The following is a 24,863-nucleotide window of genomic DNA, read 5'->3' on the forward strand; positions in this document are numbered from 1 at the left end:
TACTAAGAACTATTTAGGATCAACTCAAGTCATTAGTGTTATTAATTCCCAATCAAGGCAGTTCAGAATTGACTAACTTATGCACCTAATGGGAAGCAGTTCTTTTACCTTTCAAAGTCATCACACTTTGTTCCTGAAGCCTGAAAGTCATACTGGCCTTTCACTGTTCGTTCAGCTGATCACAAATCAGAGGTAATGACATTTACAATGCTAATAGAGTTTGCTCCAAGTGTGTTAACTCCTGGTTTGGTGTAGTTTCTCTTACCTGAGAAAAGCTTATTTGACCTCCTGCATGAAACTTTAGAACGAATTATCTGAATAAGAACATTCCCTTACTCATACATCCACAAACATGCACACATATTAAATCTAGAAATGTGTGAAATTCTCTAATTACCTATTCAAAAGAGAATCAGGACTGATGTGCAAAACAAATTAAAATATGTGTTATTAATTTACCCTGACATACACATTAAATTACTCGACAAATCTGGGCACATTAGGAAAGTACCTTCCAGTCATTATGTAGACTTATAGACATAAGTGTATGTGACAATGACCTCTTATGTTAGGCTTTTAGAATCAGATTAGTAGAAAAATATGTATTTCAATAGCGATATACCAAATTTCAAGCAGCTAAATGTTTGCTTCCTTAATGTTTCTTGGATCATAATTATTATCAAATGCTGACTGTTATTGGCTTACTGGTATGAAATGAAAAATAAGAATGCCAAACTCAGTTTCCTTTATTAATGAGCACTAAATGACCTCAAACTAAAGCCAGATAACTAAAAAATCCCACTGGCTTGCTTAAAGTGTAACTGGTAGAGTTTAAAATACCTGCTAATTGTTAACTATTTTAATCTGTTGCTTGACCAGGCAAGAATAAATATTCACACACAGAGACAGATGTTGAGGTGACAATTAAGATGCTCGTGTCTCAATAAAATCCATATTATGAATTTTATAACACTTATAAACTTGTAAAGTGTTTCGAGATCAGTCAAGAGTTTACATAATTTGAATAATAGTTTATCCTAAAGTCCAATAAAATGTATAAATTTGGCTTCAGAGTTAAATTCAATGCAATAGAATTTGGTATGTGCTTAAAAATAATAACCAACAATTTTGAACAATTTTCTATGCATCAGGTGCTATGCTAAGTAATTTATGCATTATATAATTTAATTTTCATTAGAACCCTATGAAGCGGACTCCATTATTTCCACGTCACAGAGAAGATTGAGGAATTTTAGCGAGTTAAGTAACTTGCCCACTTACTGTTAATAAGTGACAGAAGTTGGACTGAAACCAAACCTTAGTGACTCCAGAGCCAAATTCCAGCTCATATTTGGTCTACTGTGGATTAGAAATTAGAAGGCCTGGAAAGGAGTCTCAGTGTCAATCAATCATTAGCCCTGAGACCTTAGGGAAATCACTGAACTTCTTCAAACCTCAATTTTCTAATATATAAAATAGAGCCAATAAAATATCCCAACCATTCTCATGGAATTACTATGTGGATTCAAGAGATAAAGTAAGTAAGAAATATAAGCAAGAGCTCTGTACAGTGCTCTACAAATATCATTTCATTACATTGTAATATCTTAACATTTTGTAACTTCCAACGTATTTTGTGGGGCTAAACAACAACATTAAACCATATATCTCATTAGAGAAAGAGACTGTGGGAAGCCACTGGAGCAATCTTTCTTCTACCATAGGAAATTTTACACAGGTTGCCCAGGATGGCACAGGGCAAGCACTAGAAAAAACATTCACTCTCTATGGGTGCTGTTTATATTATAAATGAAAGGGAGATTAGTGTTATGGACTGAATGTTTGTATTCTCCCAAAATTCATATGTTGAAGCCCTCATCCCCAGTGTAACTGTAGTTGGAGATAGGACTATGAGGAGGAGTTAAATGAGGTCATAAGGGTGGGGCTGTAATCCAAGAGGGCTGATGCAGTTATAAAAAGGGGAAGAGATACCAGAGTGCTGTCTCTCTGCCATGTGAGGACAGAGAGAGAAGGCAACCTCCTATAAGCCAGGAAGAGAGTTCTCACTAGAAACTGTATCAGCCTGAACCTTGATCTTGGACTTCTCAGTGTCCAGAATTGTGAGAAATATATGTCGTTTAAGCGACTCAGTCTATGGTATTTTGTTACGCCAGACCAAGCCAACGAATACAACCAGTATCACGTTCACCCCTCATGTTGCTAATGTCACCCAAAGAACATGGCCAACTGAGCCCTGTCCAGCTGCCAGCAGGACAGCAGTGTGTTCTGATCGGTCACATGAGGAGCTGAGAACCTGCAGTTAAGGCCCATGAATTTAAGAATGTCCTAGGCAAGCTTAGCATGAATGGGGCTCAGTATAAACTGCTTTGCCTGGAACAAAACTGTCCAAGTTCAGCACATTGCCGTAAATATCCTCAGGAAAATAATCAAACCCAACTAAGAAAAATGAAAAAAGTTCCTAAAGATGCAGTCCCATGTCTGTAAGTATAATTATTGCTAAAAGCTTATAACTGAATCCATGCAAAGAGTTGATAGTAGAAAAATTCTGATTAACAAAATTACAACTGAGAAAACAAAATAATTTCTACATTGAAAATAAGTAACAAAGTTCACTTTATATCTTCCCTTTTTCACCAGAGCACAGTTCCTTCTACATTAATATACCAGAGTTTTCTGAGCTAGAAGGGAAGCTAGCTGAAGTTATTACACATAAAAACAAGTACCCTTTGAAACATTACTTCTGCAGCCTCTTTTCCTTAGCATGAATATAAATCTTATTTCTTGGGAGTTGTGTTTTAAGAAGATAAGTAAGTTTTCAAATGCAAACATAGCTTCCTTGGGAGGCCTATCCTAAATTCTGAGTAATGCCAAAGTCATAGCTGATAAAATGTTTCTACCTACCTTCTCCTTTCACACTAATCCCCTTCCAGATGATGTAAAGAGAACATCACTTGGGGAGCATTTACTCCCTGTGACATACTACTCCAGGTGCTTATGGCAGGCTCTGCTAATTTTCTTCCCAATCTCCAGGTACCAGAAGTATGTTAAGCAAACTGCTTCCCAGCTAAAGAAAACATTTCCCAGCTTCCCTTGCAGCTAGCTGGGGTCACATGACTGGGTTCTGACCAATGAGATATGAGCAGAAGTAATAACTTCCAGGTTGTGCCTTTAGAAGGAGAAGTGTGTTTCCTCTAGATTCCTCCTTCCTGTGTCCTGGGGTGTGGAAGTAGCGGTGAGTTGAACATGCAAAAAAAAACGAATGCAGACCAGAGGTGGCTAAGCAACAAGATGGAGTAGCCTGGGCTCCTCAAAAGCTGTTTTACCATTCCTGGATCGTTAGATGAGACAGAAACAAGCCTCTGTTTTATGAGAGCCACTGTATTCTTGAGCTCTTGTTATAGTAATCCATTCTGTATTTTCATTAATAGATGACTATACATACACTTTGTGAGGTATTACTCTCCCAGTTTTACTAGAGAATTGAGGCTTAGAGAGATTAAGAACTTTCTTATAATCACATAGGTAGTAAGTAGTGAGGCTGGGATTTTAATCAAGTTTCTTTCCCATTAGATCTTTCTTATACTAATAGAAAATTACTAATTTATAGAAAATTAGTACCATGCAGCTTTCTAATCCCTGATCTATTACTCTCATAGGATTATAAAAAGGCTTCAGTTTCCTTGAATTAGAATCAGTGCTACAAACTCCTATTTTTCTAATAAAGTACCTGATAGTCACTTACCAACCTCCAGGATTTACCCCTTATAAAATGTCCCATTAGGAAAATTATGGAGAAAAAGTATGCTGATTTTCCGAGACTATGAAATGGACGGCTAGTCAGAATGCCCTAACAATTTAGAAAATAATACTCTGGAAAATCACAATATCTCAGAACAGATCAGAGGTTTTTGTGTGTGTGCATTTTCTTCCTTACTATTATCCTTAGGTTCACACATAAATTTGGTCTGAGAAGTCACCGTATGTGCATTCATTCAACATTTAAGAAATATTTATTGGGTGCCTACTCTATGTCAGGCACTTCTTTAGATACTGGGGAACCAACAGGAAACAAACCACAGTCCCCCACACATGGAGATTATACTCAAATGCATTTACTGTAGATAATGTCCTACACAAACGAATATAATAGGCTTTCAATGTGTGCCAGTAATTTGCACTTTTAAAATAAACTTTATGCTTTTGGAATAATTTCAAATTTACAGAAAAATTACAAAGATAATACAGAGAGTTCCCATATACTCCTCACCCAGTTTCCTCTAGTGTTAACATCTTATATTACCATGGTACATTGGTCAAAATCAGGAAACCAATATTGGTCCGTTTCTCTTAGCTAAATTCCAGATTTTATTTAGATTTCACTAGTGTCCTTTCTCTGTCCAGAATCCATGCCTGGAATACCACATTACATTTACTCATCGTGCTTCCTTAGTCTCCTCTAGTCTGTGACACTTGCTCAGTCCTTCCTTTTTTAACATGACCTTGACAAGTTTGAGGAGTACTGGTCAGGTATTTTGTAAATGTCCTTCAATTTGGGGTCAATGTTTTTCTCATGATTGGATTGGATTTATGAGATTTTTGAAAGGATACCACAGAGGTAAATTACCCTTTTCATCACTTCATACCAAGAGATAAATGATAGCAATATGACTTATCACTGGTGATATTAACCCTGGTCTCCAAGGATTCCTGGTTTTGTTTATTGGAGAGTAGAATTTAGAAAACCAGATCTGGGTACTGGGTGTGCTTGTTGCTACTGGGATGTTATTTTTTCCATGCCCTCTCAGTAAGTAATGTGATTTTAAAAATTAAAACAGTTTTGGAATGTCAGAACTAATGAGCATCATTTCTATAAGTCTGTATTAAAATAGAGTAAATTTATTTGAGAATACATATATATACATATACATATACATACACATGCACATACACACACACACGAACTTAGAGGTGGTAAAATAATGTTAGGTATACAATGGTAAAATGAATTCTGAAGTACTACAGCACTTCTGTCCTTTATATTCTGAGACTAAATCTTAAGAATTTACACATGAGCACAGTCACTGTAGCAGAAAGGCATTTTGGAAGGCTCCTTATAAGAAGAGAGAGGGCATGACCTTCTTCACTTTGACCTCTAATCTGCTGCTTAGCACACAGAAGTGGTGACTGGTGTTGCAGCAGGCATTTTGAGTATCAGGGCCGTACTTTAGGATTGGTAAAGTGTTGAGCTAAAAAGAGTCTGGATTCCTTAACAACTTTGTGGAGGCATCATACAAACCCTGGGTTGCAGACTTCCAGACTTCTTTTGTGTGGGAGAAAAATTAACTATCTGTTTAAGCATTTATTATCTGGCCTTTGTCTCTGAGTCAAATGCAATTCCTAACTAATATGGGCAGTTTGGAGAAGAGACAAGAGAAGTAACATGTATTGAGAACCTACTGTATATCAAGTACTTTATAAACTTTAGTTCATATAATCATCAAAACAACACTATACTTATAGTTGAGAAAATTAAAAATTAGTGACTTTAAGCCTCTTGCTTAGGTTTACACTGCTCAATATTGAAACTAAGCCAGAACTTAAACCAAACCCTGTTTTCTCATCACAACATGCTCAAATGTCTTGCTTATAGTATAGTATAACTTATAGTATGAAACTATGTTGGTTACTAGCAATGGGTGCAAATACATACACTGTTACACCTCACTCAACAAGTAATATAGGACAATATCCGAACAAATAAAATAATATACATTTAAATATGCGACAAAACAGAAACACGCATCCATAGTTTGATTCCCCCTACTTCTCTCCATGATCAGCACCTCAAACAGCGGAAGTGGCATAAGGGCCACTTTAGGAGTGAAACCTCAGAACTTATTGCCCTCAGTCCACATACAACTAGTTTCTCTCTGAGCTAGAACGAGAAACCATTCAAACCATCCGTTCATCTACCCACCCACTTACGGCTTCATATTTACTGAGCATCTACTGTATCACAAGTAACCGCTTATTTCTTGCATACATAGTGTTGAGTAAGATACAGTCCCTGTTCTCCAAAAGCTTATAGTCTAGTGGGAGAGGCAGAAAAATAAATATGCAATTACAACAGAATAGGGTTTCTTAACCTCAGCACTAATGACATTTTGGACCAACGGTTCTTTGTTGTGGGGGTGGGCTGCGCGTTGTAGGATCTTTAGCAGCATCCCTGGCCACTAGATGCCAGTGGCACCCCAACTCTTTGCTACAACCAAAAGTGCCTCCAGACATTGTCAAATGTCCCCTGGGGGCAAAATCACCCTCCTACCTCCTACTCCCTCTCCCCCTGCCCCCGGCCACCTTGAGAACTGCTGCAATAGAGTATAAGCCACCATAAAACTACAAAAGAGGGGCATCTAACAACAGGGGTCTGGGGTCAGAAAAGTTTTCTGGAGGAGGTAACTCCTTCACAGAGGCCTGAAAATTAAGTAAAATTCAGCCAGATTAAATAAATGATTGTATGTATCTGTTTTGATATGTGTATCAAGAAGGCCTTCTAAGCGTGTGCAAAGACTCAGACTACAATACATCTGGGATACTAAAGGTGGTTTAACATGCTTATAGTGGGGAGGTATATGTGAGAGGAAGTATGAAAAGGTACATATGCTTACAGAGGAATGCACAGGTCTAGTCAGGACAAGATAAGAGATTGTGATCAGAAAAGGCAAACATTTGGGGAAGAAAGAGTTTAGTTTTGAATGTGTTGAATTTGAGTTGCCTAAGGGACAATCAGGTGAAGATGCCCAGTAGAAAGTTAGATTTTTGTTTCTGGGACATACAAGCATGACTCACACCAGACAATGAACACCATTGACATATAGAAGCCATACATGTAGATGAAATAACCCAGGGAGAGTGTAGAGTGGGAAGGAGGAGCCCATGGACCTGAGAGTCACAAAGTGGACAGAGGTCAGGGTAAACGAGGGTGATCCTGGTGTCACAAAGGCGAATGAGGAAACAGTTTCATGAATATGACATAAAGGTCAAATAAGATGAAGAGTAAGACATGTCCACCGGAGCTGGCAATTAGGAAGACATAGTGGCCTTTGCAATAGCCACCTTATTGGTGTGTTTTGAGTGGCAGCCAACTTACAGTGGGCTGGAGTGAATGGGATGGGATCAAGGAGAGACACTTGCAAGAAGTTTGCAGAAAGTATTGGAATGATGGTGCTCATGATAGGGTAACTGACAAACACACTCAGAGTCAAAAAAATTAAATCGAAGGTGGGTGGGGATGAGGAAGAGGAATTTTAAAGCATGAGTTCTGACTTTAGGTTGGCTGTAGACACTGCTTACAGGCTCTGTTCTTCTTTCCAGCTCTCTGAGTCTCCTGGGTATTTATATTAAGCTACCTCACGGAATTTCTGAATCCAGCACAACTGGGTTGTTTTTGCCTCTTCACAGTGCACCTCATGATTCAGGGTAAATTTATAGTATCTATTTCCTTGTCTATGGTATGTCTTCTGAATAAAGGATCAATTTTAATACCTCATTGATTCTATACTAACATTATAGAGCTCCCTTTAAACACCCAGAGAATCCAATAGTCCAAAAGCAAGAATTCAAAACAATAAGCCGTTTTATAAAGATCTAAAAATATATTTCCATTAAGAGTGTTTATGAAAATCTTTCCTTGAATCAGGAGGTTTTGATTTAGCAGTCCTGGAATAATTGACTCATGAGAGGCGAAAGCTGGAAAGGATGTTAGAAACCTTCCTCACCCCTCGTCCCTTCAGTGATTTTAGAGGAATCACTTTTCTCATGTCTTATAGTTCTTCCCTTTCCTCTCCATAGCTACTTCTGTCACCTTCATCATCTCTCCTTGTACCTCTGGTATAGCCTCCAAACTGGCTTCCTTGCCTCTAATCTTTGCCCTTTCCAATATTTTGCTAGAGTGATCCTTCTAGAACACACATATATGAACAGCTGTACTTGGAACCATGCCACAGCTTCTCACAAAATACAGAATCCTTATGTCATATAAAGCCTTTTCCCTTTGTTCCAGCCCTTCCTTGCATATTTCATCTCATACTTGAATTCCAGCCGTACATGACCTCTATTAGGTCCTGAGACTCTATGTTGACTTACTCCTACAGGCCTGCGCTCCTACACCTTCCATCCCCTGTTCATCTGGAGAATGATATTCAAACTCAGTTCAAGCATGTTCTCTGTTAAAGTCTTTGTCAATCTCCTCTCCCCCACCTAAACCCAGACAGGACTGTCCGCTCTTCTTTTGGTGCCCCCCATATACCTTATACAAATTTCTGTAATAGTATCCAAACTGCTTTATGGCATGCATTAGTTTTTATGGGTGTCTCTTCCATTAAACCTTCAGCTCCTTGAAGACAGGGGGCTGATTTTTATGTCTCACTGAAACATGGTACATATCAGGAGCTCAGTAAATACTTGTTGAATGAATCCAGTCCAAGCCTCTATTAATACCAGTGAGGGAAAAAGCCCAGAGAAGTTAAAAGTTAAATGACTTACCCAAGGCCACCCATCTAATGAGTGGCAGAGTGGGGAATAGAAGCTGTAGACGTTGCTGGACATTAAACTAGGGCTCTTAGCACCGTACAGGGAGGCCACCTCATCTGTTTGAAAAGAGGGCACCCTAGGGCCACCTTTGCAGGTTGCTAACTTGGTTGAACAAAGTTTTAATATCAAATATTTCAGTGAATATTTGATCAGGAAATAGTATTTTTTTCTGCTGAGAGAAAGAAGTGGGCTAGATAATTTTAAAATGATGTATTATTTAATTTTATTCTCACCTTCTTCTCTACTCTTTGTCCCCTCTACCCGGTTGACCTCACCAATGAACATTTACTTAGATATTTTCAAAGAGTTAAAAATCCCTAAGTACACACCAGCTGAAGACAAACTGTTACCACATTCTTCTTGTTGACAGAAGGGAAAAACCCTGTCTTGGATTAAAAATTTACTGTTAAGTATTTCATATTTAAATAATCAATAGTAGGTTGAAATCATTTTTGTTTGCCTGTTTCAAGATTTAAAGATAAGAATCAAAAAGAAAGAGTAATAAATTCTAGGCTCCTTTGGAATTATGTGATTAAGTTGCTTGATATGAGGAGACTAAATTTGTATTAGTTATAAATTTTTTTCTAAATGACCAGGAAGATAACTAGCTTGTCCTTTTCATTAATGATCACAAATAAAACAGAACATTTAACTGGTGAATATGTTTTATTTGGAATGCTTTAATAGTTCTTAGTATACAACATTAATATGTAAAGGCTCCAAAGAGTCCATTAAAACTCTGCTCAACAAGCTGCATTTTAATAATGCAGAGACTATGTGAGATGGAAGCGAATTTCTGTAGTTTAGGTAACATAAGCAAAAAACAATTTCCTGAAAGAGCTGAAGCTTGTAAGTAAAAGAGGTTTAAAATGCACATGTCCTACAGATGGCAGAACATAACATCAGCCCAAAAAGCACAGGAAAAAGAAAGGATTAAAAAAATTCCCTCCATACCCAGGATTCTTTCAAGTCTTGTGCTCAGAAGAGGATCAAGGATACTAATGAATATTCAACTTCTAGTTTCTTCTAATAATAAATTCCATTTCTAAATCTATGAAGTAAAGCAAACTTGCCCTATGTTTAGGTTCTCTCAAAAGATAAAGGGGTCTTTCATATTCCTTTAGGAGTTGATGGTGCTTGAATATAAAAAGACTTGACATGCCGAGGAGAGGTGAAAACCGAGCGCCATTTTGTCAATGCCAGTTTCTAACCTCCATTGGAAAGGCCAGCTTTTGCAGGCCCTTCTCTCTGGATCAGCAAAACTTCTGATATAAAGAAATCCTGTTCTGCTTGGGTAAATTTTCATTTCAAAGAAAGGGAATGAATAGGGAGGACGATTTTTCTCATCTTTATATTGAGCATCTCATAAGTCAAGACCCAGTCCTGCCGTCAACCCTCATACAAGCAGAGAGGTAGGGGTTGGTATTTGAGTTCTGTTGGATTTATCCACCATGATTGCTAAAATCATCTTCCAACTTAGTCTCTCTTGGGAAGGAGCCCGAGGCTGTGAAAACCACTCATTCATCACCTGCCACACCACAGTGATTCTCTGAGCAGACATCCCGGGCTGGCATAATTTGCTTGACAGCCCTGAGGTCAGCCTCCCTAGTGACGGAAGAATCTTTTCTTTTCCATCTTCCAATGTTATAATGCACTATCCTTTGTGTACATGGGTGATGTTCCTGACCCACCATCAGTGGTGGATCTGAAAAGCAAAAATGTGACAATACAGTAGGGCTGAGCTTAAGGGCTATACAGAAAAGGAAAATGTCACAAAATGACAGGAACTTGCAAAACCCTGCCCAGCACTGCAGAGATTGCTCTGCATTAGTCTGCATTTTAGGCTTTCAGAAACCTGCTCCCATCTGACCCCATACCACCAGCCTCTCTGGTATTTTTCGTATTTTTGTGTTAGTTTTTAGGCAGATTTCTATTATCTGGAACAATTTTATATGTTGACTGGTACCTCATATATTTATAGGGACAAAGAATAATAATAATCACACTTATACATCTTGGGAAGAATTAAGGAAGGCACGTCAGCTTTAATTTTGAGTTTTCTTGTTACTTGCCAGTTTGCCTCTCAGACTTAATGCCAGGAGGGAATAAAAATCATCGTTACTCTTTAGCTGTTCAATGGCATACATGAAATGAATAGGGGGCTTAACTCTGGTCTAACTGGCTCAATTTCTGCTTGTATCAGCAGAGAGCCAGGGACTGAATGATCCAGTTTCCTGTCCATTCTCCCATCAAAAGCAAACCAGGTAGAGCTGCCCAGACAAACATTCCATAGGGAAAGGAGAGCAGCAAAGAAGAGCACAAAAGAAAGTTGGGAAAGGGAGAGCATGAGTATATTTCTAAAGTGGGCTAATTGGGAAGCTGTATTGGCATTTCTTTAATTCCTGCCCCCCAGAGAGGGGGTGAGAAATGGCAGTTCTCTCCCACCCCAGTCAAAACCCAGATTACATGTCTATTTCTTACTTGTGTATATCCATTGACACTGGAGCTGATATGTGAAGAATGTTTTATTATAGCTTCCCAGAATTTAGAAATAATTAATCAAGCCTCACTTTACCTTACTAGCTCCATGAGTAAGAGGAAGAATGTCACTGAGACACCATCAGTTTAGTCATTGCAATACAAGTGGGTTTAGAGTTGTGAAAATGTCCCACTTTAGTAATAGGAACTGATTCTTACGGAGAGCTATACAATAGGCCAATTTGAAAAAAAGGATGCTACTGTGATGTGAATACTTATTCCTACTGTGAAACCTAGTGTTGATCTGTTGATTTTTCTTTTGTGAGGCAGATCTAATTATAGTCATATATCCAATTCAGCGTTCATTAAACTATCACCACAAGGAGAAAAATTACGAAGGCCAAAATTTAGCATCGTATAGTAGAAAGTACATGTGTAAAAACGGCTGGGTTAACCTCCTCGCTGTTGTGTAGAGTGTCTGTGTAACCCTAGAGAAGACACCTAACCTCCTATAACGGGGAAACTGTTATCTACATCACTGGATGATGCCTATTTTACAGGGTTCTCAGAATTGAGTGAGAGAAGGATCAGACCCTGGAGACAGATGACTGGGGTTTGAACTCATGTTCCACAACCTCAGTAGACTTTGGGCAAGTGAGCGAATTTGTCTGTGTCTCAGATCTCTCGTTTGTAAAGGAGTTCAGGTTAGAATTTGTTTCATAGGATTACACGAGACAAGGTGTGCATAGGTTTAAGCCCAAAGCCTGGCATCTAGGACTTTAACCTGCACCCATTTGATCTGTTTTTCCTGTGACTGTTGTTGTTGTTGTTGTTATTATTAATTACCTTTATTTTACCATCCAGAATGTGATAGTGCTTAATATATAGTGACTTCATTTCTCCCTTTTACATTCTCCTTCTGTGCCATTCTGAGAATTTTACATGTTTAATACTACATACATATTCTTTGATTATTTCAGCTTTCTCTTTAGATAAATGTTTTACCTGACTCACACTTACTTATGGTGACTGATGGTAGCAACAGTCCTAGAAAGTTGTTTTAATGAGACCTTAGAGATTCTCTAATTATGTAGCTACTTATTACAAAGATAAAGTTTCTCATTCCCAGAGTGGTTCATTCCCTCCAAGAAACAAAATATAAATATATCGCATATATATATAATATTTTTAGATAAAGTATATATTTATATTTTGTATATATTTGTGTGCATATACTTATATACACACACATACATGTATATATTCAAATTCTTAGAAACTCTCTTTGTAAACATATGAAGCTCTTTTATGTTAGTATTTTTTCTTCTTTTCATTGTACATTTTCTATTTGTTCCACACAATTAAAAATGCTCACTCAGTCCTTTCTACATTATCTGTATAGTGTGGTTTCAAAATGAAATTTTTCAGCTTTCCAGTGGTCCTTGGGTTAAGGAAAAATTTGAACATTTTTATTAGAAGATGTTTTACTTTGAGTAAAATATATACTTTGTTGACTAGGAAAATGTAGCAGCAATTAAAGGGCTTTGGGGGATCTGACTCCCAAGCAGACAGTCAGAACCCAGTGGGAGGCAGGGGATTGGCCTAGCTAATAACTCCTTTTCCTTGTCTAAAAGGACTTTGCTAATAATCAGCCCTAGAAAGTTGCTCCCTTAGTGAAACCTTAACTTAATCCCTTGTAAACAGGACTAATTGCAAAAGCACCTCAAGACTGTTCTACCCAAATGGTGAGACCTCAGCACCTGGTGGGGCTTTAGGGTGGAGAGTAAAACAATTGGTTCTTCTCTCTGCTTTGGCTTATACTTCACTCTGCCTACTTAACAGAAAGAACGTGTTCTCCTTGGGGGTTCACATAGATTCTCTCTCTTGTCCTCATACATTGGTTATGATGGAATGTGTAGACTGATCTCATTAATAGATAAACTGAGACAAGGCAGAGCCTTTCAGGGATTTACCTAGTGTTGGAGATGTAGGCTGAACCTCAGGTCTCCCTCCAGGGCTCATTCCATAAGGTCACTTGGACCCTAAAATCCCTTCTATTCCCATGACTCTAATTATGAGCTTAATAGCTTTTTCCTTAGTGGAAAACAAGGCCCAGAGCCTGCCCAGTGGTCTATAACGTGAAAATGTAGTGGTGTTAGCAGTAATGTGATTAGGTGTCTTATGATTACAAGGATTCCTGGGCAGGAACAGTATCTTTTCAAAAATTAAACCACAAAAAATTGGGTTTACATATTTCATTTATAAAGGATAAACAATTATGAATCCCCTTAAAAATGAGACAGATCTGAGACTGGCAGATCTTTCTTTGCTCTTCCTCTCTTTTTCATTGTCTTTCTAGAAAACAAGTTGATCCCCAAGCAGTGATGCAGTTAAGAGCTCTCCACACCCCCTTCCTCTAGTTGTTCATAATGTTTAAGACAAATATAATGTCTACTTGGGAAAAAAACTGTTTCCTTAAATAACTTAACTGCCATTTTTATTAACTCAGAAGTATAGCACTGACCATTGTGATTTAATAGTGTCTAAGTTGGATGGCTAAAATACACAATTCAGTCATAGTGATCATAACATGGGCTCCACTTTTTTCATAGAATGCTTTCCTTTGGAAATAAGTACCCTTCACTAAAAAACTGAGAATGAAAGCACGACATTGTGATTAACCTCGGGTTATCTTTATAATAGCAGAACACCACAGCAAATTTCATCTTGTACAAGTGCTCATATTTAGTAACTGGGAAAAAGAATACTGAACTAAAGTACACTAGAAGATCTTTGGACAATGTTTTTACAGAAGAAAATGTACTATAAAGACTTCTGGAACTTTGTTCTCTTATTTCATGGTCCAGATGGGGTTGTTGTATTATGTTAATTATTAACAAGGTAACAAAATATTAAACTGAAAGTATGTTAGCTCTAATTGAAAATTAGCTTATGGAAGGTATTTGGTAGATTTCATCATCAGATATTTTACTCCTCTGTGTCTTTTTTTATTGATCACAGGCTTTAATGGCTTCTCAAAAATCCCTACAATCTTATATTAAGCATATTATAAGTGAATACTGTGAATTTTCATAAGGAAATACTGTCTATTACAACCTACTTGGGGATTCTGAAACTTAGGTCTTTGCAGTAAGCTTTATTTATTCAACTCACCACAAAAGTTATTGTTATAGGGAAGACAAAGGAAATAACTTGTCTGGGATTCAATTAAATTTCTCCAAATATTCATATCACTTTCAATTATGATAAAAATGAATTACTTTCTATCACTGGGAATGGAAACCTGGTTTGGGGCAAGAAATATTTTCTTTAAACTATAATAAACACTGAAACATAACAGAAAATAGCCTTCATAAATTATATATGAAAAAGAATATTAAAGTATCTGAAAAAAACACCACTGTATTAATTTTATCATTTGCTGAGCATTTCAAATATTTTCCATTTAAACTCTTTTTCTTTACCCAAAATTATCAGCAACAATAGCATCCTTGAAAAATTTTTTATAAATCCATCATGATTTTATTAAATCTCCATTCATATTTCTAAAATATAATTGTAATAATTTTTATTTGGAATATTTTTAAAATTATTGAATGGAAAATATTCTCTCATTTATTATAATTCCATAAGAATCTTGGTAGTTCAATTTTCATGCATATAAACAAGAACAATTGCTTATATATTTGAAAACACTCCCAAAAGATAACACAGTTCTGAAGAGTGCACAGAGACCCCAGCATCAAGAAAGGCAATTCTGTCCTTGCTGTTATTAATAAGACATTAAATTAACCTGGTTCTACCGAAATTTCAACTACTGTCAACATTTTTAAAAAAAGTTCCTATGTTTTTCTATACTATCCTATAGCCCATCTTAGTTTTAACTAGGGTGACCATGTAATTTACCAAGCAAACCAGGAGAGTTTTGAGAATGAAATACTATGATATTAATAGGCATAGACTGGGACTGTCCCAAGCAAACAGGGATAAATGGTCACCTTAGCTATAGCCATCTTCCTTCACAATCTTTCTGCTGTCATTAAGTGAAAAGAGCAGGCGTGTAGTAGCCACCTTCTCTAAAGTACAATTTCCACTTCCAGGACACATAAGTAATGGTGGGAAAGGGAAGAGTGGAAGTAAAACAACCAGACAGATTTCTTCAATTTTGAAAAGGAAAAGCAGGCAAAAAGGAAGAAAAGACCAAAGAAAACAAAATCAGCTACGACGGGAGGGCAAAGGTTAAAAAATTTCAGTCTGCTGCCACAGTTACTAGCTTCTTGCTTTCCTTTGAGCCCTTAACCTACTAGTACAAGTTAGTAGTTTGTTTAGATTAATTTGTTATTTTTATTAAGCAGCTCTAATTCAATTTAATTTGGCAGTCACACAAATAAATCTAAACAAATATTAGAATAAGAAGTGGTTAATTCCACCAGGTTTCATTTATGAACAATGCTCAAAGCTATTGTAAAGGGTCCAGTGCTCTCAAGTGACAGCTATGCTCATTTAGTCATTGTCAGCTCATCAACATACACTTCATAATACCTACTTTTTGCGTATGTTGCAGCAGGGAAGAGACTGTTCACCACTACTGGTTTCTAGTCTTCTTGGTGACTGCCTATATCTAAGCCCCAATGTTCTGAGTGTAAGTCACAGAAAATAATACCCTAACACATGACTCGAGCCAGCTAATGGCACTTGGCCGAAGGTTGACTCAGTTACTAAAACTATCATCACTACTCTAAGCCCATTGTAAGCTGATGTTATTTTTGACGCTAGTATTTTTGAAGCTAGTTCAGATAAAGAGGAGGCACAATGCCAAAAAACGCTTATTAAGTAGGACTCTCATTTCAGGACAATATCTTATACAAACCATGATACAAAGCCACTGTCTCAGGTGATATAGGTGAACTCTTACTATGAGTTAGAAATGACTAGCAGACTTTGCAGATCTATGATAACATGACAAAGCAGATTTTATATAAGCATAAAATAAATGCCAGTGAAAAATAACCTGATTTTTATCTTCACTTATTTAATATTAATCACTGAACATCAAACTTATACTGTAAAGAGTGAAAACTACCATTTAAAGATTTTTAGTGAAACCTAAAATTAGGCAGTTTCAAAGAAAAAAATCATCCTCTCAGTATCTGATATTTTTATTTCTACCTCCCAAACAGAGAATTTTCTTAATTTAAATATTAGGCCTCTGTGGGGGACACTGTGGGTTGTTTAAGAGCTATGTCAACCTTCTTCTAATATTCCTTCCTGGAAAGCTTAGAAGCTACATTTCCTATACGCTTTTGCTGACAGGGTTCCAGATATGATTTAGGTTCCACCAACTCAGAATGCTAAATTAGGTCACCTGAGGGCTTTAGGGCATCTGGTTGTGATGCTATGGGTTGCAGCAGAGGTGCTGGGTGGTGATGCTTCCCCATCGTGGCAGTAACAGCAGCTCCGTTGGAAGCCCAGTTCTGTGTTAGGGCTTTAGGAGTCACATCCAGAAAGTCAAGCTAAAGGTTATTTGTTTTTCAGCTATTCCAAATATTCCAGAAGTCATTTAATATGTACTAATAAATCTCTTTCTTATTGAATTAGCTAATGTGGATTTGTTCTCTGCAGTTGAACCTTGACCAGTGCATTATCCCTTGAAGTGGGAACACAAAATTACTATTTTCCTTACTTAAAATTAAAAAAAAAAAATAGTACACATAGATTTCTTCTCAGAAATAGAGTTTTAGTCTTCCCACCTTGGCCTATCTCTTATCTTTCTCCAGTATTTTAGCAAATTCTTAGCACACCATACAACTCCCTCTCCTACCTCCCTATACCTTCTTTGCTACTCTTAAAGAAAAGAAAATAATTCAAGTTGGTATGTTCTGGAATGATGATTTGGCCATTCTTCCAATCCCTCACCTCCACCCATGTATGTTTAAAACACCTAAATATGGGCCACACCATTTACTTCCATTTGGAGACTTAATTATGTTCTTATGTGATAAAAGCTAGAATAGAAAAACAAAATTTTCCAAAATGGACTTTTTCTTTGAAGTGATACTTCAAGTTCAGGTTGATATATGAAGTTTCTATATAGAGTAAACAATTCAATGAATGATAATTAATGGGTATGCAAGAAAGGTAGGAGACGGAAGATTCCACAACGCCCTGTGAACAACTGTGGCTCTGAAGGGGAGACTTGAAATCTACTTCTGTTAGTGTACATTGAGATGAGTATGAAGTAGAAAATAACTGGTGAGTTCCTGGAGCCAGGAATATATGCATTATGACTTAATAGAAACCATATAGAGGATGTAGCATTTAAAAAAACTGTTTTCAGAGCACCCATTTTGTACACAGTTTAGGAGTGAGTGTATATAAAAATCTCAAGGAACCACTTTGTTCTCTCTTCTAAATTATATAAGCTAAATTCTTTAGAATCTTTTAGTGGCTCTAGTTACTAACATTCGTGTTAGATTTCTATGGCTGCCTAACAAATTACCAACAAACTTATTGCTTAGAACAACACCCATTTATTACCTCATGGTTCCATAGGTCAGAAGTTTGAGTGGGCTTGACTGGATTCTCTGCTTAGGGTCTCATAAGGCCAAAATCAAGGCATTGAACAGGCTGGACTCTTATCCAGAGGCTCTCAGTTCTGCCCTCTGGACTACTGGTTCTGCCCTCTGAGTCATCTTTCCCTTTTCATGAATAGTAACACATGTTTGCAGCTAGTAGTATTATTAGCCTGCTTTCTGTAAGTAGAATTTTGGGGTTGAACAGCCTCCTTTTACTTTGTGCTCTCTTCGTTCCCTTGAGTTCAAGCTGGTAGCGTTTCTACTAATATAATTTTCTTAAGAACTTTGTGAGTCTCTTGTGGATGGCACAGCAATGATCTCCACTAGATAGAAACCACACCCACAAATCTTTTCCAGATAATCCCTTATCTATCTTTGGCTCCTTTTGAGATGGCTGAGGGCAACAACTTCCCAGAAGCCCTCTAATTTAACTGAGAAGATCTATGAGGCATAACCTTAATCTTTTGTGACTGAACACTCTGATCTTTTGATCTTTCAAAGCAAAAAGTTGTATAGCCACTCTTGACTTTTTTTTTTCTTTCTATGCCACACTTTCAGAGGTGATCTCTTATTTTTAGCATCTTCTATCAACTGAATGGGCTAAGTATTTCCAAAATTATCATGCCCTTTTGTTTGTTTGTTTGTTTGTTGGTTTAACAGTCCTTCATTCAGTTTATATCTCTCCTCTTGCATTTTACTCTAAGTAGAAAGAAACAGGACACATCTTCAACACTTTGCTTGGAAATCTCCTTAGCTAGATATCCCAGTTCATCTTTCACAAGTTCTGTTTTCCACTTAATGAAGGGCACAATTCCACTAAAGTTTGTCATTATGTAACAAAGATCTCCATTCTTCTAGTTCCCAGTAACATGTTCCTCACTTCCTACTGAGCCCCAACAAGCAGCATCTTTAATGACAAATTTTCTACTAAAAGTCTGTTCAAGGCAATCTAGAATTTTTCTATTATACACCTCAAAATTCTTCCAGCCTCCATCCGCTTCTTGATTCTGAAGCTATTCCTACCTGTTTAATTATTTGTTATGACAGCACACCACTTCTAGTTACCTAATTTAGCTCTTCAGAAAGATCCTGTTTCCCTTGGTTCTTGTTCTTTTCTTCGTTCTTGTGTTTTTCGGGGTTTTATTGGTGAGGAAGATTTGCCTGAGCTAACATCTGTTGCTGGTCTTCCTCTTTTTGCTGAGGAAGATTAGCCCTGAGCTAATATCTGTGCCCATCTTCCTCCATTTTGCTTATGGGATGCCACCACAGCATGACTTGAGGAGTGGTGCGTAGGTCTGTGCCCAGCATCCGAACCCATGAACCCTAGGCCCCCGAAGCGGAGCACCTGAACTTAACCACTGTACCACTGGGCCAGCCCCATGATTCTTGCGTTTTTAACTACAAATTTGGTGTTTATGTTTTTATGGTTGGTTTAGTGCACCATCTTACCTTAAAAGGCACAGCAACACTTTGACACAGTTCGGTAGTAGCCGATGTCTATGAAGTATATATTGCTTTGACTGTATTTTATAGATAAGATGTACTACATTAGCACCTATGTTTGGATATGTACATAGCTTAATATGATGTCAATGACTGCAAATGCAAAGCTGATCTGTATCCTTCACAGTTATCTTCCAAAAGTCAGTAGATTCACTCTTGAAATTAAGCTTCCATTAGTCTTTTGTGTTCCTTCCATCCACCTTTCTTGCGGTCACTCCATCTGAGCTTATAAACAACTGATGCATAGATGTCTTTGTGCTAGTCATTCATGGGTCCTGTTGATACAAGATATATCCTAATACATTTTATTTTGCATTTTAGTGTGACTTGGGAACATTGGAATATTTCATGAGATAGCTGTGAAGTATATGTTATGTTTATGTCTTGCAGTTAGGGAAAAAAATTGGATATTATGGCTTCATAGGCCTTTTTTTTTTTTTGGTTTGAACTTCAATTTCTAAGTTGGAATGTCCCAATACAAAAATTCAACACACACAAAATTCTTTTAAAAGATTAATTCAACTTTTTACAAGGTGGAGAAGCAAAAAATCATCCTCATGAAAGCTCAAGCATTAAAAATGTCAGTCCAAAGAAAGAATATTGAAAAAACCCAAGTTAGCAAAAAGAAAGATTTATAATATAGTTGCCATGATAATTGCAAACTAGTATGTGGTTAGTAAAGTGCTTCTGTATTAGATTCTTTAGAATGAAAGACATTCTGTAAATACAAAGTTTTGAGAACTCAAAAATAATACCAGTAAATCTTGAAATGCTTTCAAGAAGATATCTTAAAAATACAGCCAAACCTAAAATCCATTAAAATGAGCTTGTTTTCTTGATATGCCTGAGACTACTCAACTGCCTCTTCTGCCATGGCTGTTTCTGGAGCTGTAGTTCATGTGCTTCATAGTCTGCATCCTGCTTCACTGTGGTGAGAGATACTACATTGGGTGGGGTATGGACAAGGCTTTTCCATGAGTGATGCTAATAGTTGTTATCTTATGGAGCTCACCATAGAATTTTCCTTGTGCTATATTCTCCCCATCATGGCATGGTTCTAATGTATTTTAGTTTTAAGTGTCCAAAACATGTTAGGGCCTTTTGATGAGTAAGTTATTTGATATATTTGAATATGTCAAAGATGAAGTTCATTTACAATATACATAATATGAAAAATTTTAGTATGTGTTTATTAAAAAACAAAACCTGTATGTACGGGGGAGAGTGTAGGAATGTGCACATGGTACATCAAAAGCATGAATCATATACATTAGCACAGTTTTGGATTTGGATTCTGAAAATACCATAAAGTTGTAATAAATGCATAATAAATTCCTTGTAATTAAGGCTTTATCTGCATAACACCTTTCAAAAATTGTGACATCTTCTAATATCTAGTTGTTTGGCACTTTGAAAAAATTAGCCTTAGAATTAGTGCTTATCCTTTTAAGAAGAGTTTACTAAAATTCTTATGGTTAAGAAACTTTATTTTTAAAAAAAAAGCATTTTGTACTCATTATGTTAATAAATTAGTGGGACACTTTGCTATAAGCAACAGATTTTTATATCGAATGCTTTAGATATATACAGTGTAAAGAGCGAAATGATTCCTAACTGAAGACACTTACTGTGAAGAATTCTAAAATATGGGAGGAATCATAGTTTAATCCGTATATAGGGAAAACACATTATTTGACAAAAGGTAGAAAGTAAGTAAAAGAATGTTTTAATAATTGTATTAGTAAACACTGTGTGTGTGTATTTTAACAGATAACAGAACACCTCTGCAGGAATGAGTAAGTATTTATACCTTTCTGAGTAACAGATGGTATTTACTTCTCCAACAAACTGTCTTGCTGTTATACTTCTATGAAATCTCTTGAGTGATCTAATTACTGGTATATTGTGGTTCAAAACATACCACTTTATGGATTTGGAACCTGAGCCCCAGGAAGGCTAAGAGACTTGCTTAAAACTATGCTGTTTGAGTTCCAAGGCTGAGACTCACCCAGATTTTCTGATTCCAAAAACCCAAGGTATTCACTCCTTCATACAACTTAGTGCCAAGTTCATGTGGATGGAAAGTATTTAAAATAATGAAAATTAGTAGAAACAAAGTGAGACTTCCTAATAAACTTATGTTGCATACTGTCACATCAAAGAAAGAACAGCCAGATGTTTCATTTCAACTAATTGCCAAAATTTCCAGGCAGAGCTGAATTAATGGCAAAACTTAGAGAAACTTTTTTTTAAACTTCTTTACTTAATATTTCCCCCAAATAATTTAAAAATAAGAATACTCTTATAGTTTTATATGGAAGTATTTTCTCCCTAAGCTTTTTGTCTGTTAACATATCTCCATCAAAGGAGATTCTATATTATTTAAATGTTACTGCATCACATGTTAGTACAGTGTTTTTCCCAAAGTGGTACACAGTAAATACTTTGGATGACAAAACCAGTTCATGGGCATTTCTTAAACCACAAATAAGTATATTAGCAGTGATTAGATCAACCAAAGGATTCTATGGAATAAACATGGGATAGCAAAGCCATCTCCTGGAAACTCAAATACCATTCTGAAGACTGGTGGTAGCCAGGTTTGACTCATAAAAAATATAAGAGTATATAATGGTGATTCATGGAGAAATTCCTTCTATGGTGACAGGTAAACAAGTTTCCCCTAGCCTAACAAGATATGAGACAAAGCTGCTGGTTCTGGGCTGCTCTGTCCGGGAGGATTGCTCATAGTGCATGGACTGCCTTGACCACTTTGAATATGCCTCCCCTGAGGAACAAGGGAGGCGTCAGGAAATGTGTCCACTAACCTATACCTTGATCTCACATTTGTTGTGCTGTTTGTTGGTTCATTAGTAAACTTAAGTGAAAACAACTCTAAGTGGAATCTGAGTCTTCATTTGTGCCAATCTTCCAGCCCAGATCAGATTTAGCGGTCTGCCTCAGTGTAAGGCCCAATCATCATTGTAGGGAATGTCTGCAAACATAAGGGTTATAGAGTAACAAATCCAATCTGAATTCTAATAATGGTCTCAAGAAAGAAACTAACTTCAGCATACAGGGCACTAAAGACATCAGTCAAAAACAATGTGGCATACCGTTTTCACATGCAATTACGTAAAAGGGTTTAGCATTTTGACTGAAAAACTACAAATATAAATTGGACACTGACAAGTTTGACAATATGGTAAATTACTTCTGCAGGCAAGTCAACCAAAGGAAATCTAATAATATTCTAATCAAAGGATGTTGCATAGCTTCCTAAGGTGGCTACTCCAAATGAGAAAATATCTGAATATGTAGTCTGGGGAAGTTATCATATATCCATCTCTATATCTTTTGGATCAAATATTTTATCTCAAATATTTGAGCAGGTATACTCCTTTATATTTACAGAATAATTCATGTAATTCCTTATGTTGGTTCTACAGAAGGACATAGCCATTTAAATTGCTTAAAACTAAAGTGACTGTCTTGCATTTCTTGTTTTGTACGATGTTGCTTGTTTACGCCGCAGTCTTGACTACTGCACTGTGCGATTCTTAAAGGCAAGAACCAATCTTGTATTATTTATTTTTCTTTCCCCATCACAGAAACCAGCACATGGTGAGTGCCTAACAAAAGTTTCCAGAATTATATCACTCTCTACAAAGACCCACATGCCGCTTAGGAGAAACTTTTCCAACTCCCACTTTCCCTACATAATAGCAGCATTTAAACTCCCACTGGAGAAGGAAATGGTGAAGTACCGCTGAGTTTCTCAAAAGTTTTATGAATATACGTGGATAGAAAAAAAAATATAAGGTGAAAGTGACATTATAAACACATAGGCCATTTCATTCTTGGATGAATGAAGGCATATAACCCACTTGGGATTCCCAGTCAGCACCATTTTCTTTGAATATACAAGACAAAACTGCATATTCTTACAATCCTTTGAAAGCATTAGAGACTCTGGGTAGATTTCTTCAGCAACGTCTAGAAACTGCATTTAGGTTTGGGGATGCTGCCAGCTCATCTGAAAGCTTTGTGTGGAGGGAGGAGGAGTAAGAGTTTTGGGCTGGGTGAAGCAAGAATAAGAGATTTTGAGGTTCACTAAGCAAATTCTGAAAATATCCCAAAGCAATAATAAAATATCCACTTCATGTATAAACTGTTTGTTATAATCTAGGATTGTCAGTTTTATGCCTTATGAAACTGGATAACAGGTACAGAGTAAACAATTTTTCTGACATAACATAATAGTAAAAAAGTTTCTACATCTAACTATGGTAACAGTTCTGCAGTTTTGTGTTGCTGATTCTATTTTTTTTATAGCTCTGGCGTTACGTGAAAAACAGAACCTGATATAAAAAACTAATTTTGTCTTGTGCCCAAGTGATTTGAAGAATCTTCTACTTTAAAACTCACATTTACCACTTGAATTTGGGACACAGTTATGACCGATGCGCATACTTCTGAGTTATTTGAAATTCTGTATTAATTGCAATACACCCATTACAAATATTCCTTGGGGTCAACAGTTACAAGGCCCCTTAGAACCAACAGAGCTGGATGTTGTTACATTAAAATGTCATGATCAAAAGTTTCAGTTTTTAAACATCTTTTCCCCCAAATATGCCATTAGGACAATTTGCTTTTTTATTATCTGTTTCTCCATTTAAAGCTATGATCTGCTGTACCTTTTACCATGACAAGATCCAAAGAATCAGCAAGAAGGAGATTTCCTGAGCAGGATCAAAATGATTTCATTTTTACTACTTAGTGAGTAATCTATAATTCTCATCACATTGATGAGAGATGTACATAAAGTTTGTAACATCAAATGAAATTAAATGCCTCTTTTATAGTAGGTTCTACCACAAAGAGGGAATATAACAATAGTATAGTATATCAGGATCTTCAGGATTATTGACCACTGGCTTATTGCTTAGACTCATTCTAGAAGTGGCTATTTTATTCTAAAAAATATCTGATACTTCATTAGAAAATACCCTGAGAAGATATTTATGCAATACTTGAAACTGTCCACTACTAAAATGTGCAATTAGGATCAGACTATTTTTATGAGCTTATTTTTAAGACACTGAACAATTATAGGTTCAGAGTCTCATTAACCAAAATACAACACACAAGCTTTCTTTTCTTTTTCAAAAGTGTTACAATAATTATAAACATTCTACTCAGCAAATCACCTAAGACTGCCAAATCGGAATTGCATTTTTGAATATGTCAGAGTTTCTCTGTTAGCTCATCTAGTTATAAATTATGTGATTTTTTCTTCTATAATGTTAATTACCTTGCAATTTTTTAAGAGAAAATATCATATATATTGCCAACAAATGAGAGTCTAGGAAACCAGTATGATTTTTCAACTGGAGTAATATTTTTTAAAATGGAAGTTATCATAATTCAAATGTTACATTAGAGAACAAAATCCTGACATTATAACATAAATTACATATTTGGAAAATTCATGCATTGCCAACAGGCATGTCTTAAGCAAAACTCATTAAAGTGTATTCTGATACTTAGTTTTCATTGTTGATTAGTATTTTAAAAATTCTTTATGTATAAAGATGCTAATATTTTCCTTAACTACCTCTAAAGATCAACGTGATTCCACAGGTGTCTTCAAACCCATTTGAGATTAAA

The sequence above is a fragment of the Diceros bicornis genome, chromosome 10, assembly GCF_020826845.1.
Source record: "Diceros bicornis minor isolate mBicDic1 chromosome 10, mDicBic1.mat.cur, whole genome shotgun sequence".
Taxonomy (NCBI): Eukaryota; Metazoa; Chordata; class Mammalia; order Perissodactyla; family Rhinocerotidae; genus Diceros; species Diceros bicornis.